We start from the raw sequence: 11,241 nt of genomic DNA on the forward strand, positions 1-11,241 counted from the left end.
TTGATTTTGGCTTGATTGTATGGAAATTGAATAATAAAATTTTTTAATTATTGAAAAGAATTAACGTTGAATGCGTCCAATTTAAATTTGTTGATGTTGTTAGATGGTTTTTGGTTTTGTTGTTGATGACTGCGAGTTGAATTCTCGGTTGTTGAATTTATGGGGAAAGTCGCCTTAAATTTCGAGATAAAGTGCTAGTTTGGGATGGAATCCCTAAGTATCTATAGCTAATGTTTGGTATATAATGACGTTGTTGTAGATCTTGGGAAGCCCGAGACTTAAGTCCTGACTAGCTTAGGAAGCGGACAAGGTATGTAAAGCTTATCCTTCCTTTCTTTTGGCATGTCTTAGATGTAAGTAAGCTATGACACGAGCCTCGGGGTAACTCTATTCTTAAGGTCCGAAACATGTATATGATTCTTATTCACTTCTTGACATTCGCATTCTTAATGTGGTCGAACTACGGTCCTTAAGTCGTATGTATGATTGGATTTTAAATGTTGCATAAAGAATTTTTGTTCCTAAAAGGATTCTGTGTCTAATAATGACCGTAACTTTCATAGATGGAACCGGATCGCTTCGATACGTTCGTAGAAAGTTCTATAGCGTATAATGTCCCTAACTTTCATATATGGTCTCGGATTGCTATGAAATGTTCGTAAGCGGTCTATAATGAATAGTGCCCGTAACTTTCATGACGGCCCGGATCTTCGATACACAATTTTATGATCCCTAAGACGTTATATGACATATTATATTTTGTAATGATATTTCGCAGTCCTAAGTGTGACTATTATTCGGACATCGGAGCGTTGATTTGTCTACTTACCTATTGTGTCCGGATTGATGATTTATATGCATATGGAGCCTCATTACTCGTCAGAGGGCCGTTATTACTTCTTTCATGCGTCCGGCCAGGGCATGTATTCGTGCAAAACTCCACCGCATTATTCACCGCGTCCCCCTCAGAGGGGGCCGGGAGCCGTTATATTCGCGCGTCCCTCACTGTAGGCCGGGCACGTTATATGATGATACGGATGATGGCGCCACCCCCACGTCAGACGGGCCGAGTATGATATACATGACGGAGACATGATCTCATTCACCGAGTCCCTTACTGTAGGTTTACCCGTATATATATATATATATATGATGACATGACAATACGTATTATTACGACGATATGATGATTTTGCTTACCGAGTCCCTCACTGTAGGTCGACACGTTATACGCATACATGTATACGATGATTATCTATTTATGTTTCAGTAGGGGCAAGCCTTATGATTTGCGATTCCTTATTCAAGATGATCCTCGTTTACATCGTATTTCCATGCCTTACATGCTCGCAGACATATTCCGTACCGACCCTTTTTCTTCGGGGTCGCGTTTCATGCCACGTGTGTACCAGTATCCGTACGAGGTAGGTTATTAGCGTGGCGATGTTCCACCGATCACAGCTCCATTTCTCCGGAGGCCGCCGAGTCGATATATCTATGTTATATGATATCTTGTTTATGTTGATACTTTGCGGACAGCCACAGAACATCGATCTTGTAAAAAACGCTCCGTAAGCCGACGTGTCGTTATGCATTATGTTACAAGTTTCATATGATTGCAGATTTTACCTGATTTGAGAAAGACGAAAAGCATGTTTGTTGAAAAGCTTACATTATGCATTCATTTCATGATTTAAGCGTCCAATAAGATTACGAGTATCACGAGGATTAGCGGGTTCGCTCGGCCCTAAGTAAGGGTCGGGTGCCCATCATGCCCCATCGGAAATTGGGGTGTGACAAAAGGCCTCCATTCCAATCTTGCACGATCTAAATCTTGAACAAAGGGAAAAAAACCTACTTTTTTAAACTGGTGTTGCGCTTTCTTTTTCTTCATAAAATTGAAAAATTGGAAGAAATCTAAGATTGATATGAACCCCAAATTGTTGAAAATCGCACATAATAACCATACAAAATTCTATAATAAACTATCAAACCACCAGAAAACCTATCAGATACTCATCAAAAGTAGTGGAATAAAATACCAAAAAAAAAAGAGGATTTCTCATCATCGCAATCAGTAGAAACACCGGAGGAATTCAAAAAAGATACCACGAAACTTACCAAAAAAGCACTTATAGAATGAAATGGAACCATTAACACTTGAGTGCTTGTTAATTTTGCAGAGACTGAATATATGGGCAGTGGAAATTAGCTTATTGTACCTTTGAAATACACAAACACCGAGGTAGAAGTCGAACCAAAGCATGATAATCTGAATTGAGGGGCAATTGAGGAGAAGTGAGGGTAGAATTTTCTAGGATAATCTGTATCAGCAACTGAGAAAAGTTCCTTTGACGAATCAACTTATTTTAGACATTTTTTTCCCTTTTCTCTTTCTCTCTACCAGACCTCTAATGGTGATCTTTCTTACCTGAATATTTTAATTTTGTATTTAAGCCTTTTTTTGACATTGCTTACAAATTTCGAAAGACGAAGGATATTATAATTCTTAGCAGATATTTTCACTTTTTTTCCTTTGTTCAAGAAGTACATTGAAGCTTTAATCCACTACATGCATGGTTCTTAATAGAAATTTATCAGAATAAGTATGATATGATGGGCACTCTTGAAATCATTTGTATCAGTCCAAAAAGACTCCATGCAATGAGATTACAAGGTCGTGAGTCTAGTTAAAGAATTGTCAATGAGATGATGCAGGAATTAATAGAAATCTTCAACAGGGAGTGTTATATATGCTCTTTCAAAGTGTTGATTTTTTCTATTGATGCGAGTTACGGCTTGACTCTTTGTGTATTGATGTTCTTCTTATGCTCTTTTAGTTTATATTTTGAGATATTTGTTTGAGGTTTGAAATTTGGGGGTTTAAGGGTGGAATTGTTCTCTCATTTTATAGAAGGACTAAGCAATCAGAAAGTCACCAAGATTATTCTTACACTTCAAACAACTCATGAACTAGAGGTAAGTTTTGTTCTTTCCCTCTTTCAGCTTTTAGGTATAGATCCAAGGTGATTTTTTTTTATGACATGGGAACCCGCAGCCCGCTAAACTTACGGGCGCACGAAACTTTATGGTTTTACCTATGCACAATAGCTCGCAAATCACATAGGAGAGGTAAGCACTCAGCCCGGTGCGATGAGCTCTGAAAGAAATCCAAATTTGTTAATATGAGGGTTTCGAACACGAGACCTCCATTATGAAAGACCTACGCTCAAATTTTTTTCACTTCAGTTATAGATCCAAGGTGATTGATCAATACATTTTCATGAAAACTTGGGTACGTTTTATGGTTTTACCTATGAAATAGTTTGACTGTAATTCATCCACCTCAAAGTCTGATTTGTTAATGTGAGAGCTAATATCACCACATCAACCAATAGGAAAGACCACAATATTTTTTCACTTCAGTTTTAAAATCGTATTCATACTCTGAATCGTTTGCTAGGTTCCGACAATGTTGATTAAAAAAGAGCATGTCCTTTAGTGAATGCTATATTGTTGCTAATAGCCTAATAATGCTCAAAAGGAAGTTCATGCCCTACTTTCAATTTTCTTTCTAGCCAAGTACATGTTAGTATTGAGATATAAATGTCTAATCTGTGAGGATCATGAGTGCAGAAAAATATAAATTTATTGTTTCTTTGTGTTCAATTAGGAGTTGGAAGGGAGAAATTCAATTTTTAAAGAAATAGATGTGCTTTCTTAGTTTTCGCCTTTTACAAAGAAATTGTGTCCTATTTTTTAGTTAAAAAAAGCACTTTATCTTCACATTTATCTTTTTCGTTTTTTGCTAATATCATTTTCGAAACTTCAATTCTCTGTTCAAGATTGATTTCAGCTTTGTTGGAAATGACAGTTAGTTTCACTTCCGTTTTAGGTTGACTAAAATCTGTCTTAGCTTTTCATGTCTGGGAAGAGTTGAATCGATGCCAGCATGTAGTTTTCTTATAGGTGTCACTGCATTTTTTAAAGATAAATGTGAAGTTGTGGAGTTCTCCCTATTCTTTTTGATTTAAAGGTTATTTGTCTGATTTCTTTAAGTTCATTGAGGTCATGGATTGTGGAATGAGTTATTCTACGAAAACTCCCAAGTGTGGAATGAAAGTCTTTTATCTGTGAAAGATAAATAGTTTAGATGAGCTGTGTTGCTGAAAAATGACAGGGATAATTTAATAAGCATATAAATTTAAAAGTCTCCATTCGTCCTTAAAGAGAGTAGAATATGATGTGAAGTAAATTTTTCCACTTAGTGTAGAGTTGAGGTTAGTTAAAAGGATTTTGTGGAATTAATTTTCAGCACTGCATTATGTGTTTAAATGATGGTTCTGAGTTTTGTCATCAAAAAAGGTGATGGTTCTGAGTGTTGGATTTTCTATTGGAACTTTTACTTATTCAACCTTAGCAAATATGTAGACTTGAGGTAATGAGGTTGTGTATTCTGGTGATGGAAAAACTTCTCAAATGCTTTGCTGCAAAATGCCACCACATTACAACAGACAATCTCTAATTGGATTTAATCGCATCTTTAGGCTTTGGATAATGCATTTTCCTTTTGCTATGTTTGCCCTTTGTTGTTTTTTAATTGTTCTTTAGCCTATGTGTCCTTTACTGGTTGCAGCGTGGTAAGAAATCATCAAGAGTTATTGAAGAAAAGAAACAGCAAAGAAAAGCCTTCACTAAGGACAAATTATGTTATTCTTTGGAGTCATCATTGGAGGAGTGATAAAATGACTATTTGTGTCCTAAAGTAGAATGTAGTTTCTGAATTTTTTTTTTTTTTTTAATTCTTATGGTGTGGAACCCTCCGTTCCTGATTTTGTGATTGTTATCTCTAGAAGAATATGCGATTGTACAGAGGAAAATGAAGGATTGAAAAGTAGAATGTGGAGTTGTGTAAGTGGTGCAAGGAATTAAAATTTGGAGGTGTGTAAGTAATGCAGTTATCATATTTTATTTTATCTGAATTTTTTGATGCAATTCTTCTTATTCAGGTCGTAATTAGAAGTTTGTGGGAAGAGCTCTTTGTGTAGTTATAGACTTAAAGCAGCTGAACAACAAGAACAAGAAGGGCGATAAATGACGAGGGTTACAACTCCAGATTCGCAAATCACTTAAAACAGTTGGCACACACTGTGAATGGGCTATAACTTATTTTCTAACAATACGTTGATAGAAGTGCAGGTTAGCTAAGATCTTTAGAGAAACATGTTTGGTATTCGTACGTATGGAAAAGGTTTTCTGATAATAGCTTTTGCATGGGACCTAAACTAAAATGATCACAGGTTTACAACAGGAAGTTTCTACTTCTTTGACTAACTGTTTTTTTATTTGCTTCATTGTTCCCTATTTTGATTATCTATTGATAAGTAATTCTGTAGTGGAGAATTTCAACCGTCTGATTTACTTCATTATTTTTTTGCTTTAATTGAATGGAAATTCTGATGCAGAATACAAAGGCATTTTGAAGTGGTGGTGATCAATCATAAAGTAGAAAGATTGTTATCATCTGGAAGTTTTTGATAATTTAATGTTTTAGATTTAGTAAAAGTAATGTGTCACTTTCTTTTTTAGTTACTTCAAACAATCTTTGGATCAATTATTTAGTATTAAACAACCCTAGGGACGAACATGAACAACGCTATTTACTCATTTCAAACCTTCCATTTCATGGAACAAATACGGGAGGTAGTATATGAATCCTAATTGTTCCAAAACACATCATGTTCTGCTATATTGCTCTATCGGTATTCTAGAAGAACTGTATTCCGTTCACATAACTCTTGTGCAAATACAAGTAAAGGGCTCTTACGCCGTTGAAATATGATTTACATATGCTTGGAACTACTGTGTTTCAATATTGAAGTCCACTTGCCAAGTTGCTATATCTTCATGTTTACATGTTCAAAAAGTGTTCATCCCTGTAAAGTATGCTTCATGTAAAGTATGCTTCATGATCATTTTATGATGCCTGTTTAGCTGATAAGAATCTTCATTAAGAGGCTGAGTTGCATCAAGTCATCGATGTGTGTCGAATATGCATGGAGGGGAATGGTACCTTTCTTCTCCATTGTACAGTTGCAAGTTAGTTGTGGAGCTGTTAAACAAATAACGTTATACGAGTCTAGTCATTCCTTTATTTTTTTTGTATGTGTATGTCAGTTCTCCTGGCACTTCACTGGAGTTATCGAGATGAGTTTAATTGGAGTAATATGATCATGTAGCACACCCTAATATGTTGGGATTGAAGTATAGTGGAGTTATCGAGACAATAGAAAACATAGATTTGAATTGAGGCTTATTTGACATAATTATCTCATGAGACTTGGGTCTTACATCTTGAAGTTAACAACTAATTGTCATTGCCATTATTATTACTTTTTGAACCCAATATTTTGTCAACTTACTTAGGTTTTCGATTTATGGAAAAGCTCAAGCCTGGAGTGAGGAGGGCTTTCTATTATAATCCCTCAGGATCATTTGATTTAACAAAATTTTAGTGCGTAGATTTATTAATTCTTGATTGTACAGTTCTATATATATTCGCCTGCTAATTAATAATACCTTTACCATTTAAAAGAAAAGTATTTGCCTTCTAAGTTAGTACTTGGAAGCTAATGTTAATATATGTGACTCTCTCTCAACTGTTTTATGGACCAACTGCCGCTACATTTTTTTTTTTGGTTCCCGGACTAACTGCTGTTAAATTTTAGTTTCTTACCTTATCTGCCTTTTCAGTAAATTGGTTTTGTACATGCATGTGAGCATTTGTTACTATAATGTCATCAATTTTGTCTAAGAGATGGACCCATTCTTTATTTAGTTTCTACAAAAATTTTTTATGTTTCATGAATACACATCTTCTCTTTTATCCTCCCCCATCCTTTTGTTTTCCCTTCAAATTTTACAAATTAATTGAGCTGTTCAACGATGCAGGCAAGGAGGCAGCCTTGCAAATGACAAGAAGCAAACACTTCATCTGCAAATATGTATATTTGTGTTGTTATATCTTCAACATGTATGTCAATTTTGAAGGTTCTCTCCTTAATTAAGCGTTGGAATTAGTACTTTGCTGATATTGACAACTTGAATTGAATCTCACTTGACATTCAACCCCTAAATACACCTTTGTAAGTACGATACCTGATGCAACTTCTATTGAGTAACTATTCACTATACGTATCAACTATTTTACATATATGGCATCTGCTAGCTTTAACCCAATTAGTTTTATATTTTTCCACGTGCTATTCTTTCCATTCTTTACTGCTATCCTTCCTGATCAAATGACCATGCAAGCATCCAAAGATTGAATACCGCTTGAAAATGTAAAATATTGAGCACGGGCCCAACAACATAGGTGGTTACATAGCATGGGCATATTACTGCTCACTTTCCTGACGAAAGTTTGAAATTTAAAAACATACGGACACAATATGGTAAGAGAATACAGGCAATAAGCATTGTGATATCTCATACCTACATTTAGATTTTTATAATTTAATACTCATAATACTTTTTTTCTTTCTTTCGAGAAATCGGTGTCTCTTCATTTATGAATTTTTGAAACTTCAAGATGGCAATCTTTTCTCCAGTTCCAAAGCTAATCTCGCGACCTCACAAAAGCTGGAGCAGCCCTTCTCAGAGAAAACAACAACTCTTTTCACCATAACAGCCTATAAAATTGAAACGCTTTCAGTTTCAAGTGATTGGAGGAAAAACATATCGAGGAAAATCATCACCAGCCATAATGAAATCATGAAATCAGATACCTAACATTTTTCTGTATCCACTTAAGTGTCAAAGAATTCAATGATCTAGGGAAATGCGTCCCTAGACAGTGCTGCAAAACATATATAAATGTGAATGCTCAGTATGTAAAATCAAATTGCACCTTTTAACTCATAACACATATAAGTCAACAATGCACATGGTGTCATGCACAAAGCGTGAAAAATATCCAGAGAGTGTCCTGGTAATGAAAAGAAATGTAACGGTCTGCACCTGTCTTATATGTCGGAGGAGGTTAAAAGCAATATGTATTTTCCTACTATGAATTTTATACATAATAGACAAAAATAATACAGCAGCTTGAAGAGACATATATAGAGGATAATAGTTCAAAAAATAAAGTTGGTTAAACAATTTGTCGCAAAATATAGTTAGCTCTAAAACCAGATGATTATGTCCTAAAACAGAGAAGGTTCAAATTATTAACATATGAAGATTGTAAATCAACTTTCTTTCAAAATGTCATGAAGAACAGGGGGAGAAAACTGAATAAAATTGGGGTGGCAGGAGAGTGAGACATTCCCATTCTTGCCAAAAGAGGGCATCTTTCCTTGTAGCAAAATATTCCAAAACAGGGTGGCTGCTCCTATAGCTGGAAAATATATATTAAGGGGAATAAAGAAAATTAGCAAACTACTGTATACTACATCTATTCAGAATTTAGGAAATAATCAAACTCAACTCGTCAATACCTTCAACTAAAGATGCTCTTTATCGCAATTTGAGTTGGACCAAGCATTGATCAAGAACCTCCATAATTTCAAAAAGATGGATTATCAAAGTGATTCTCACCAGCCATTTTATTAGAGAGAGCACTAACCAGAAACTAAGATCACACTCATTTCGTGAACGGACCCATAACTTTCAGCGTCAATGTGAATAGTTATTTGTGTAGCTCAAATTATAAGTTCTTTGTCCTTTTCCAGTTACCACATGTGTTTACACTTTTTTGTAGCAAACCAAATGTAGCCCTCATATAAGAAACACACCATATTTGGGTCTCACTAATGATCAAAAGGGAACATGGGCTCTCACTGCTTCAAATCAGCTTCGGACTCCAAAGGTCTATGAAGTTTTCTTTTCCTACTCTCTTGTGGTGAATTCGTCAGCTTTTTATTTATTGTTCACTCTCCCAGTTTTGGGTTTTTGTACCTGTGGTTTTTAGTAAGTTTTTCTTGTTTGTTTCTCTAGAATCGACAAATAATGAATTGTACAGCAGGTCTAACTTACAAAAATCCTCTAGTTGGCATTTTCCTCATATTCGATTCGACAGTCGTTCTCTCGGACATGATACTAACAAATAATTATTACATTTCTATAGTTCCAAGCATTCTCATGAAATGGTTCATATTAAAGCATGAACTCTAGTTATTCAAAATCACACTCACTAATTGAGCAATGAATTAAAATTATTCATTCACCTAGCTGATATCCACACAACAGCTAAATGAAACAGAGGAAGTGGTTCTTGTTTTTCATGTGCTTATTTGGGAAATTTGTGCTTCTTGGTAATGTGGACCCTTTTAAGTTTAACAAACTTCTTCAATAAGATCATGTTCATGTCCCCAATATCTCTCAATGTTGCTCAGCCACAAAGGAAAACTATCATTTATTTATAAAGTAATTGAAAGTAAAAGCAGATGTAGATGTAGACATCACAATGGATTTAAACCTTGCAGGTTTACTGATCGCAAAAGGGCCACCACATAGTAATAGCCAACAAACATGTTGATATATAAGATACAAAATATGAACCTAAAATTACTAACTATGAGAAGCTATTACGCACAATCAAGCTAGGAAAATTAATAGACAAAACTAAGAAAAATACCAACAGAACGGTGGTAGAAGCAGGGATCAAATTGTGTTCCATCTACATCTTTAGCATCTACAACCTTCTGCCCTGAAGATGTAAAAGGAGCATATGACAATCATACATCATGTCGAAGATCAAAATTTATTAGTGAAGATTTCAAATTTCTATAACAAACAACTCACCTAGTGGACTATGCACTTTGGGGAAATAGTAATTGGTTAAACGAATAGTAGATTTGGACAATGAACTTAGTTACAGAAACTGGGTGCTCATTAATTTACTCAATTTTATCATTTCACAAGTAATTCCCGCTTTTTGAAATCTGAAATATACTAGCTAGGTGTATTTGTCATTTGTCAGGAGCTCAATCCAACTCATTTTTGCAAATTTTAGAAGGTTACATTGAAGAATATGTGAGGAAATCGTGCAAAAGGATTTCAGATGATCACTTTGCGTCTCTCTATGAGTTAGAGGCAAACAAATCAAACTTGAGATGCCTAGTCGTGGCTTTGACACACAACTGAAATATTATTTATTTCTTGTATCAAATTACCAGTTTTGATAAAACGTATCATAGGAGTAGCATTCTTACACTCATCACAAAGGCAAGCAACTTTATTTACACATGTATGTGTAAGCATTAAAATAGCAATGTACTCTCGCTACTTCAAAAATACAACTAACTTGCCCAATCTCAAATAATGAATTCCTAACTTTAACACAAAAACTAGGGTTTTGGGGTTCTATAAATAGAACCCCATTTCTTCATTCACAAAAAGAGGGAACATACCCAAAAATCTTATTTATCAGTTAACTTGACTCCAAAAAAGAGGAAAAGTTTCTTGCAAGTTGAGTTTTCCTTGAAACATCGGGTTCAGTTTAAATTTTGTTTGATTTGAGTTGGTTTGTGGCGTCAGAGAAAGTCGAAAGGCAATCGTTAAACTCTCGTTGCTCCCGACGCTGCATCAACAAAAGGTAATTTTTTAAGTCTATTTCTTTTATTTTTCTGCCCTAGTTATGTAGTAGTATGTGTGTGCTTGCTGTTTGTTTAAGTTGGATTAGTTTAAATTTATGTAATTTTGTTTTTGCTTAAGGATAAAGATTAATGTATGCGCTTAACGCTTTATGCACCTTTTTGGTATAGCTGCTGGTTTAATTCAGTATAGTTTCCGTTTTAGCTAATAGAGATCAACTATGAACCAATCATTTCAAGTTCAAGAGCAGATGTTCGCCATATTGTCTCAAATCTATAAGCACTTATTACCCGTTCATTTGTAATGGTCATTAGCTCAAATTGAATCAGTAAATCGTAGTCTGTTATTTTATAGCTTGGTTAGTTATCTGGTTAAGTTAGGAACATAGGGAAAGATCATGCTTATATGAATGAATTACCTTTTTTGCTCCCAAATGCTCAGAATAGGTTTCCCTCCTTTTTTTCATTATGTAGTTCTTTACTTTTCTGGTGTTAGTCACTTCATCATTTTTATTTTTTTGCTTGTTTTCCGTCTTTTCATGTTCAGTATGAGTAAGTAGAGTTCCCTGTTGCAGTTTTCCTTTAGTTTCTGGTTTAATGGAATGCTCAAGCTCCTCGACTACTCTAATTTGGTGTTTGTTTTTTA

The 11,241-nt window shown here is 34.9% G+C and overlaps 1 long non-coding RNA gene across 1 annotated transcript; it reads left to right on the forward strand.

Annotated features, from left to right (window-relative positions):
- The first annotated feature begins 2,846 nt into the window (after positions 1-2,846).
- LOC132042979 (uncharacterized) lies at positions 2,847-5,513 on the forward strand. The gene is made up of 3 exons (XR_009411635.1): positions 2,847-2,979; positions 4,637-5,199; positions 5,466-5,513. It is a non-coding gene; the product is annotated as an uncharacterized LOC132042979 (long non-coding RNA).
- The last annotated feature ends 5,728 nt before the right edge of the window (positions 5,514-11,241 follow it).

This window comes from Lycium ferocissimum, unplaced genomic scaffold (genome assembly GCF_029784015.1).
Source record: "Lycium ferocissimum isolate CSIRO_LF1 unplaced genomic scaffold, AGI_CSIRO_Lferr_CH_V1 ctg19516, whole genome shotgun sequence".
In the NCBI taxonomy this organism is placed as follows: domain Eukaryota; kingdom Viridiplantae; phylum Streptophyta; class Magnoliopsida; order Solanales; family Solanaceae; genus Lycium; species Lycium ferocissimum.